Consider the following 11,486-nt stretch of genomic DNA (forward strand, 5'->3'; position numbering starts at 1 on the left):
AATTCGCCTAAGTATTCTCTACCGTTCATGAGCGCTCTGACTGCGTAACTCTCTCCCGAGTAATTACCACAATTTACTAGACGCACTCTCCCGAGTTACGCAAGCTGGCTTTGTTTATTACAGCTCACTTTAGATTGCACCCAAGGCTTCGTTATTCCTAATCCCGCCTTTAAACCCACAGTTATAGATCCCTCTTATACTTTGGGAGTGATGTTGTTCAACAACTACCTAAATATACACTCTCTCCCGAGTTATGCACACTAAATAGGCACAACTAATTGAGGATCCTGTCAATTAACTACAACAAACACGTAGTTGAACAAATAGAGAAAATACTACGACTCAATTATATAAAAATAACAAGAATTTATACTACAAAAGGTTCCATCAAAACCCTAGATAACAAATTAGCTATTCATAATAGCATGTAAAACTACAATACTAAAAGTCATAACCAATAATGAAAAATAGGAAGAGGAAGGAAAAACTCGTAAAAGAATTCCCCGCCTTGCTCCTAGCGTGTTCTTGCCTCCAAGGGTGTTGTCTAACCCTAAAGTAGTGTCTCCTCCTCCAAAGTGGTGTTTTAGGATGTATTTATATGACCTAGGGTTGATGAGGGGCGGAATTCTTCAATCCAACTTCGGATGGGAGAGCTGGAATCCGCGTCTGCCTTCGCGTCTAGACGCGGACTTTGACGCGGATCCGCATCTGCCTTCGCGTCTAGACGCGGACTTTGCGCGGATGTAGCTTTTGAAATTCTTTCATTTCGCGAAGCGCTCCGTGCCTTTGCTTCGCTTCGCTGTTTTGTGCCTTAATCTTTATCCTTTTTCGCCGACTTCGTGCCACGCACGAGAGTAGATGAGCTCCCACTCCTTTAATTTCTTCTTTTTGTGTCGAATTGTCATCTTTTGATCATTTATCATCCAAACTCGTTCCTACACATAAGAAACATATAATGAGTATATTTCACTTCGAAAATCATGTAATCTCCCGCGACACACACAAGAATTAATATGTAAATATACTAAAAAATATGCACTTTTCATCATTTATCAACACCCCACACTTAAACTCTTGCTCGTCCTCGAGCAACTTAAAATTGAGCGCATAAGCAAGAATACCTTTTTAAACAATTCTCCTAACTCATCACACCAAGAGTATTTAAAATAGACTAAGCACAAAAGCGTAACATCTTCACCTCAAGATTTGACTCACAAGTACCACGCATTATTCACAACTCACCCACTTACTCTAACATAGAGGTCACTGACATTACCTTTCTTTCATGAATCAAGTGCCCTCACACAGCAAAAGAGAGGAGTTCCACACAATAAAATTTAAGAACACTTAGGAACTCAAGATAGATAGAATTCACTCACTCTCAGAAATAACATTCATATGCCACAAAAGATGCACCATGAGCTTGCCCGTAGTGTACTACTCCACTAATCGAGCTCATTCAATCTAGGATCAATTAGGACTTTATTTGGTTGTAATGTAGGCTACGGGACGGGTAGGATACATTTAGATATAAGAGTGACTACACCTCCCTAAGCACTTTAATACATATACTTTAACATTCAAACCTAATACTTATATCAAACCAAAACTCCACCTTCACATCAATGTATATTACCCCATTCTTCTTTTGGCACAATTACAGCAAGAGTCACCACTTATTAAAGAAATATTTTTTTTCACAGCAATACAACTATATTTTTTTTTCCAATTCAAGTGGCTCTTACTTGTTCAAAACAGTGCACCTTTCTCCTGATTTCATTAGTTCCACTCAAAAGCCAAACCAACCACCCCACACTTTAACATTTACCTAAATCATCAAAAGTCAAGTGCTCATGAGAGGTTAGAAGGTTCAAATAGATGGTTAATTCAAACAAATGGGTAAGGCTTGTAATGTGGTTGCCAAAGAAACAAGATTACAGGCTCAAAGGGGTTAATTACGATACATAACAATTAGGTGGGTAAAATATACATATCTGGCTCAACAAGGAAATGCCTATATCACTTCCAAGACTGAACAACACTACTATTTCGCTTTGCAAACACACGGGGCAAGTTCTAGGCATCAAATGCACTGCACAGAATAACACCTAAACCTCACACACACATGGCACATAACTCACTCAGGATTGGATTCATCAAGACACTCTAGTCAAAGCAGTTAACCGAAGTTAAAATCATACAATTTAAGGTACTTCTACAAGAGTCAAAAATTGAGCCTAAGCGTCACAACCAAAGTACTCACTGTTCTCAAGGCATAACCAAGTCAAGAGATATTGCTTCAATTCAAAACACAACACAATGGCTCTTATTCCTTAAAAAAAACTAACTACACCCGGTTCAAATAAAACCCTTGGAAAAGAACCGTGGCCCAAAGAAAAACCAAGGGGGAGTTACTACAATACCTAAAACAAAACAAAAAATCTTTTTGGTATTTTCTTTAGACTTACTTCCCTCAAGAAAACTCTCTAGAAGATCCGTCATCAGGAAAAGTCCAATCTTTTAAAAAAAAATTAAAAATTATTTATTTAAACAAACACAGCTAAAGTAGCATGAAAAGTCACCCAGATAATCTCCTCACCCCACACTTAAAATTGTGCATTGTCCCCAATGCACACCCATACATACAAGAGGGTAAAAGAAACTCCCTGGTAGGCCAAAGGCCGAAGCACTAGCTGTTCATGGGGTACTCAGACTTCTCCCAAGCTTGGTCCTTCGTGTGGGTACCTCACACTTAGTTCCAACCATTTGGTTTGCTGATGCATCCTTCCAATACCTTTGCTTTCCATGCTCCTAGAAAATAAAAAAATTGACACTACAAAAATAATATAATTAAAAAAATAAAAAAATAAATAAAAGAAAGCAATAAAGCTGGGTTGCCTCCCAACAAGCGCTTGATTTAACGTCGCGGCACGACGTGAATCTCTTTCTGCCTCCACTTTGAACTTATGAATCGGACCCCAAGTTTTGATTCTGCTCTATGATCATGCTCCTGGGGTGGTGGAACGAATCTGACTAGCCCAATAAAATAATGTAGTATTTTGCACTTCTTGGCCTTTATATGAGGTGTGTAATCCCGACTTTCTGGCAAGAAGAATTCCAGAATGTAAGCACTTTGTTCATGATTCCTTGACTCCTCAAATGGCTCGGACGACTATATTTCCATATCATCATCTAAACACAATGTGGAAAAATGCTTGGAGTGAGGACCAATGCGCTCAACTACATGAATATTGGGACTATCTACATTCTCAACACTAATGACAATAGAGTCAACTAAATATGTATCCTCAATATCTTTGGTTGACTCTAGTATCTCTTCTACAACATCGACATCCTCAAAATCTAGTGTGATTGATTGTTGGTGTTCTACTCTAGCCTCCTCCTCTAGCTCATCAATTTCTGTATCTAATTCACGCTCTTCTTGGATACTATTCACAATATTGGCTTATTGAGCATTAAAAACTTCAACCAGTTGACTCATGTGAACTTTCAAGTTGTGAATAGTTTCCTCCTGCCTTTCTATCTGCAGTAGTAATTTACTCTGTTGTTCCAAAATGCACTTTAACATATCTTCGAGCTTCTTTAGGTCAGCTTCCCTGGTTTCTTTGTTCCTATTAACTTCACTAGAAAAAGAAGAACCATCAAAGTAAGGGGTTGGGGGAAGGTAAGAAATATAAGCACAACCGTGAAAGTGACCATCTTGACCACCACACATATCACACACATTCCACACATAAGATTGAGTTGGTGCACAAAACTCGCTCTCAGGAATATTTTGATAATTTTGCCCTGGGTGGTTTCCTTCACAATATGCATAAGGAGGATCAAAAGTAGAATTACCAACAACAAAATTCTCATAATTCCATGATGTCATGTTTCTCAAATAAACAAATAAAACTAAAATAAAAAATAAAAAATCAAATAATAAAATAAAAGTTCAAACTTGAAACCTAGCAATATGTACACCTACAACTACACCGTTAGTTCCCCGGCAACGGCACCAAAATTTGATCACGCCCAACTCTAGTCCTAAAAAGGATAAGCGGTCGCTGCAAATATAATCCGATTTACAAGTCCGGAGTCGAATCCCACAGAGAACTAAGGCTTAGCTATAGTTGTTCAATATCGCTAAGAAATAGAAGTCCAAACAATTTTCTAATTATAAAGATTATTATAATATTTATTTTTATCTACTTAACTAACAAATCTAGAAAACCGTAAAACTATCAATTAACAAGGATAATAATTGGAGTCAAGATTAAGGAGGTCTAGAGTTATGATTTCCACAATTATCGGAATCCTTCCCGCTACGTTTTCTATAAATTCGCCTAAGTATTCTCTACCGACCATGAGCGGTCTGACTGTCGTAACTCTCTCCCGAGTAATTACCACAATTTACTAGACGCACTCTCCCGAGTTACGCAAGCTGGCTTTGTTTATTACAGCTCACTTTAGATTGCACCCAAGGCTTCGTTATCCCTAATCCCGCCTTTAAACCCGCAGTTATAGATCCCTCTTATACTTTGGGAGTGATGTTGTTTAACAACTACCTAAATATGCACTCTCTCCCTAGTTATGCACACTAAATAGGCACAGCTAATTGAGGATCTTGTCAATTAACTACAACAAACACGTAGTTGAACAAATAGAGAAAATACTACGGCTCAATTATATAAAAATAACAAGAATTTATACTACAAAAGGTTCCATCAAAACCCTAGATAACAAATTAGCTATTCATAATAGCATGTAAAACTACAATACTAAAAGTCATAACTAACAATGAAAAATAGGAAGAGGAAGGAAAAACTCGTAGAAGAATTCTCCGCCTTGCTCCTAGCGTGTTCTTGCCTCCAAGGGTGTTGTCTAACCCTAAAGTAGTGTCTCCTCCTCCAAAGTGGTATTTTAGGATGTATTTATATGACCTAGGGTTGATGAGGGGCGGAATTCTTCAATCCAACTTCGGATGGGAGAGCTGGAATCCGCGTCTGCCTTCGCGTCTAGACGCGGACTTTGACGCGGATCCGCGTCTGCCTTCGCGTCTAGACGCGGACTTTGACGCGGATGCAGCTTTTGAAATTCTTTCATTTCGCGAAGCGCTCCGTGCCTTTGCTTCGCTTCGCTGTTTTGTGCCTTAATCTTTCTCCTTTTTCGCCGACTTCGTGCCACGCACGAGAGTAGATGAGCTCCCACTCCTTTAATTTCTTCTTTTTGTGTCGAATTGTCATCTTTTGATCATTTATCATCCAAACTCGTTCCTACACATAAGAAACATATAATGAGTATATTTCACTTCGAAAATCATGTAATTTCCCGCGACACACACAAGAATTAATATACAAATATACCAAAAAATATACACTTTTCATCATTTATCAGTCCCATTGAATCGGACCACTACTTTAGACAAAGACGCACATAGAGGAAACCAATTGGGGTTTTGTATCGTTTGTTGCAATCTGGCCTGAATGGGATAGGTTTGTGTTTGTTTATATTTGATGGAGGTTTGAGTTTGAATTATTCATATCTTGGTTCATTAAGTGTATTTGTTTTTTTCTTTCTTTTATAATTATTTTCTTTGCTCTTGTGATGTTTGAATCATTCAAGGTTATATACGGAGTCTTACATCATTAACATGACTTCATCAAAAACTTTCTTGTTATTTTGATGTTTCTACCACTACACTATTCATTACAACATACATATTCACCACCATCCGCCTTCAGCACGCAACTACCATCCAACCATTATACCATATGCAGACACTAAAATTTTAACAGATCAAGATAAATCCTAAATTTAAGGTGACTCTTGAAATATTAAGAGTCTATTAGGGTTATTTGGTGGCTACTCCACCCAAACACTAATTCATGGCTATATATGTCCTTCAAAGACGATCTCAACAATTCCATAAACTCTCGGAATATGCACAAAGAGATCAAATATACAATCTCCGAAATTCCATAAAACTCTTGGAATATTCATTAAGAGATCAAAGACATGTCAAATATGTCTTGCTCAAATTTCTAGCAACATTCAAGATCCAAACGGAGTGCTGCTACATGCTTCTTGATCATCAAATACATCAAGGAGATGCATATCCTTCTACGTTCGAGAAATACGCCACTAAGGCCCTCGAATTATGGATAATAAATCGGAGAGAAGAATCAAGGGATAAACAGAGTTGTAACCCGCAATGTTTATCAATAAAATCCTTTTTTCCTTTATAGTTATTTGTGATTGCAGTTTATTTTTCTACACAAATTTATTGCAAACAAATTGGCACGCCTAGTGGGACCAATTCTGCCTTTCATCTCTTCTCCTGCAAATCGAAAACTACAAGTTTCAAGATTATCTGTTATGATGGTCGGGTACTTCAAATCTCGTCTTCAAGTTTCAGCAAGCCTACACCTCGGCAAACCTTGAAGTAGGGGGACATTTGTAGACACTGAAATTTTAGCAGATCAAGATAAATCCTAATTCAAGACGACTCTAGAAATACTATGAGCTATTATAGGGTTACTTGGTGGCTACTCCACCCAAACCCTAATTCATGGCTATAAATAAGGCTACATATGTCCTTCAAATATCTCAACAATTCCATAAAATCTCGAAATATGTACAAAGAGATCAAATATACGATCTCCGAAATTCCATAAAACTCTTGGAATATTCATTAAGAGATCAAAGACATGTCAAATATGTCTTGCTCAAATTTCTAGCAACATTCAAGATCCAAACGCAGCCTCTTGCAGAAACAACTTCTTGCAGGGTAAGGCTGCGTATGACAGACCCTTGTGGTCCGGCCCTTTCCTAGACCCCGCGCATAGCGGGAGGTTAGTGCACCAGGATACCCTTTTTATTCAAGATCCAAACGGAGTGTGCTACATGCTTCTTGATCATCAATTACATCAAGGAGATGCATATCATTCTACGTTCGAGAAATACGCCGCTAAGGCCCTCAAATTATTGATAATAAATCGGAGAAAAGAATCATGGGATAAACAAAGTTGTAATCCGCAATGTTTATCAATAAAATCCTTTTTTTCTTTATAGTTGTTTGTGATTGTAGTTTTATTTTTTTGCACAAATTTATTGCAAACACAATCAACCACCTCCACGACCAACTACCACTACCAACCATCTTCACCACGCAACCACCACTATCGTCAGCTACCAACCACCTTCACCACCACCCCAATCATCTCCATTATCATTCTCAGCCATCAGGATCAACCACCTTCACTACGAGCTGCACGCTCCAACATCAACCTACCACCACCACTATCAATCTCCCATCACCAGCCACCTACATGTCTGACCACTTTACCTACTCGTCTCCACCGCTACCCACCATGATACAACCACCAACCACCGTGCACAACCACCACGGCTAGGTGTCTCCACCAACTACAATCATCACCTCACAATCATCATTGTCGATGACCCACCACCATCACTATTATCTTTCAGAATCTAATTCATCAAAGAAATAGTTTTTACATCACCATATTGTTGATAAAATATATAGTCAATTTTTAAATTTCAATATTTATTACTAGTTCCTTATAAGAAGATGAACCATACACATTCAAATGTTGAGAAAATATCAGTGTTTTGATTGAGAGATAACATCTTAATAATCAGACATGGTTTTACCCGTTTAATGACCTGGTCAAGTAATCGTTTCTATATGCAGTATAGAAGTACAGGTGAAAGTTGGCTGAACGTGGGTTAAGGCAGCTAGCTGACATGGAAAGGGCACAACAGAGCGTGCAAATTCAGTGCATGTGTTTTGGCGTAGTTTATGTAAGCCTGCTGTTAGATTTATTAATTTACAGAAGTAAATAATTATATGGTCTTGAATCAGTGATCAGTTCAGATTTGTCCGTATGTTCGCAGTTCACACCAATTTTTATGTAAAATGGTGCATTATTTTATGGTGGTGATGTTTGCGCGTTGCTTGGTAGAGTAAAGATGAGTACCTTGACTTTATAATCTATTAATCTCCATCATCTCAAGATTTGAGTATACCTTGAGAACAAAATTAATAAGCTTAAATTCGGTATAAGTCAAAGTTACGTTCTGACTCTTAATAGTCACTATTAGATGCAAAAATCATTACAAACATTTGTAAGAAATAAAATAATAGAGAGGAAAGAAACATCAAACAAGAAAGATGGCTAACAAATACGTGATGTGTTTACCTTGAAAATGGTAACGACAATTATAATTGATTTTGTGGTTCTAAAAATACGGGATTTATTTTAATACTAGTTGTTAACCAATAGATGCTAGGTATAGGTAAAGAGAATAAGATATGCAAACCTATGGGGTCACAAAACTAGGCCTCGAGCTGGCTGAAGCGGGACCTCGAGGACCTCGAGGTCTAGACGGGGCTAATAACGATAAATTATTGATAAAGAATCAATGGTAATGAGGGCCTTAAAGATGGCTTTTTACGATTGATAATGAGCAATAAATGAAGAACAATAAATGAACAATGTAAGAATAAGCAATAAATGTGAAGAACAATTGTTCTAGCAAAGACAGCAGAGAATGTTGTATGTTATTCAATGATAATTCGAATACCTCTACAAGATGACAAGGGTCCCCTTTACATAGGAGGGGAGGATCCTAACATAGTACATGTCTAATAATGATGGGGGAATGCTATTGGTACAACTGTGCCATGACTCAGTATGGATTTGTACTATTCTTGCAGGCTTGGTCAGATCTAATCACATAGTCTTGGGAGCTTTCCCGCCTTTCCATGACAATCGTCGATTTTATGCTGCCTCGAGGTACGCTATGATGAGCCTTCGATACATCCTCTCGAGGCGAGTGCTTCGAAGCCGAGTCTTAGGCTATGCTTCAAGGCCGAGCCCTAGGCTATGCTTCGAGCCCGTCGAGGTCGGGCTTGGAACGTCGTAGAAGCCTTAAAATCGATCTTCCCTGATTTTGACCGTATACAGATAGTCCCCGTGTTTCTTAGAATGAAATGATAAGAAACGATCTTGACTCCGATTTTCTCGAACCTCTCGTGGGCTTTTGCAATCCTCTTCTATTAATATGAGAGCTTCTTTATTTTGCCTCCGACTTGTGAAAAATCCAAGTGTAAGTTTCTCGAACTAAATCAGCCTTTAGATTTCGCAACCGGGTGGGCGTTTGCTCGATCATCTGAAAATAAAGAAAGCCCTAAGGCCTTCGCAACTAGTCCTCGAGTGAGAGCCTGCTCGAACTCGGGTAGCCCCGAATTGAGTGAAAAGTTGCTTGAACTTGAAAATAAAGATAGCCCTAAAGCTTTATATATATCGCCCGAGATAGAGCCTGCTCGTCACGGGTAGCCCTAGAGCTAAATAGTCGAGTGGACGTTCGCTCGAGCTCGAAAATAGAGATAGCCCTGAGGCTTTATGAATAGTCCCCAAGTGAGAACTGGCTCGAACTCAGGTAGCCATTGGGCTTAATAGTCGAGCGAGCGTTTGCTCAGTCTTGAAATAAAGATAGCCCTGAGGCTTTATAAATAGTCCCCTAGTGAGAACCTGCTCGAACTCGGGTAGCCCTTGGGCTAAATAATCGAGTGAGCGTTCGCTCGAACTCGAGAGAAAGATAGCCCTGAGGCTTTATAAATAGTCCCTGAGTGAGAACCTGCTCGAACTCGGGTAGCCCTTGGGCTAAATAATCGAGTGAGAGTTCGCTCGAACTCGAGAGAAAGATAGCCTTGAGGCTTTATAAATAGTCCCTGAGTGAGAACCTACTCGAACTTGGGTAGCCCTTGGGCTAAATAATCGAGTAAGCGTTGCTCGAACTCGAGAGAAAGATAGCCCTGAGGCTTTATAAATAGTCCCTGAGTGAGAACCTGCTCGAACTCGGGTAGCCCTTGGGCTAAATAATCGAGTGAGCGTTCGCTCGAACTCGAGAGAAAGATAGCCCTGAGGCTTTATAAATAGTCCCCGAGTGAGAACTTGTTCGAACTCGGGTATCCCTTGGGCTAAATAGTCGAATGAGTGATTCATAATAGTCGACAATTCGGTGTTCGATCCTCAAGTCAAATTTTGGCTCGGCTCATTGACCCTTAGGTTTTAAACATATTGGCCCTTAGGTTCTTTAGGCTGGCCCTTAGGCTCTTACGCATTGGACCTTAGGCTCTTTTTTGGATTGGGTCGATGCGACCTCTAGTATGACTATAGTTTTCCCTCATTTTAGCTAAAGACTTTTGAAGTTTTGATTATGCCTTGGAATATTTTGTGTTCGTCCGACTCTTCGACGGCCAAAACAAGAACCTCGATTATGAGTCGATATATGACGATAGTTGAGTACCTCGGGAGGTTTGCTCGAAGGTTGAGTTTTTGAAACTTTTTTATCGAAGTCTGATTGTTTTCGAAGCCTTTTTGTTGAAGGCTGATTGTTTTCGAAGCCTTTTTGTCGAAGGGTGATTGTTTTCAAAGCCTTTTTGTCGAAGGCTGATTGTTTTCGAAGCCTTTTGTTGAAGGCTGATTGTTTTTGAAGCCCCCTACCCCCCCCCCCCCCCCGCCCCTTTTTTTGTTCGGAGCTGATATTATTGAAGCTCCTTTGCTTATGCCGAAGGTAGCCTGATTAACCGGTTCTTTTCGAAGTATTTGAAGGCCTTTTAGTTTTATGGCGGCAGTCAGACGTCTCGAGCCGCGTTAGTTCGGCTGTAGCCTTTCAGTTCGACCGTAGTCTTTATGTTTGGCCGTAGCCTTTAGTCCCCGTGTGTGGTGACCTTGGCGTCTATATCGAGGGTATGCCTTTTTAGGGGTCTTATAAGTTTGATATATAGCCTTGGCCTTAATATCGGGGTTATGACTTTTTAAGGTCTTATAAATTTGAGTATGCCTTGTTGAGGTCTTACAGAAGTATTACCTCAGTGAGGACTTATGAGCTCGAAGTTGCCTGATCGAGGTCTTATGAATTCGAGTTTTTGATGGCTCGATGAGCTGACTGTCGAAGACAGTCCTCGAGCGTTCGGGAGTGTTTGGCTCTTCGACCGTTTTGCGCGACAATAGTGAACTTCTTCGAGGCGCAAAGTGTTTTGATAAGCAAAGAGGCTTCCCCAATTACTTGATATATGTGTACACTTTTTTTGCTTTTGGAGGCTCGATTATTCTACATGGACACGATTCATTTGACCGTTTGGCCCAATACAATTCTACTATTGATGTTTTCCTAGGCGTAGTTTGATTGTTTCCAAGAGGTGACCTCCTGGGGTGATGCCCCCAGTATTTGAGGTTGATTGAAGAGAAACCTTGAATACTTGATGAGTTCTTCTTAGGTAGCATATGGGTGTTGCCTCGTTACAAACCTCATCGGTAAAGCCCGTTCGGGGTAAAACCCGGTCCAAGGGAAAAACAGCGCAACACATGCTTTAAAACCCAAGGTCTTTGATTTGGAGGGTGCTTCGATTCCTTTCAATTGAATACCTGCAATAGGTTAGTGTAAAACGT

This window comes from Nicotiana attenuata, unplaced genomic scaffold, assembly GCF_001879085.1.
Source record: "Nicotiana attenuata strain UT unplaced genomic scaffold, NIATTr2, whole genome shotgun sequence".
In the NCBI taxonomy this organism is placed as follows: Eukaryota; Viridiplantae; Streptophyta; class Magnoliopsida; order Solanales; family Solanaceae; genus Nicotiana; species Nicotiana attenuata.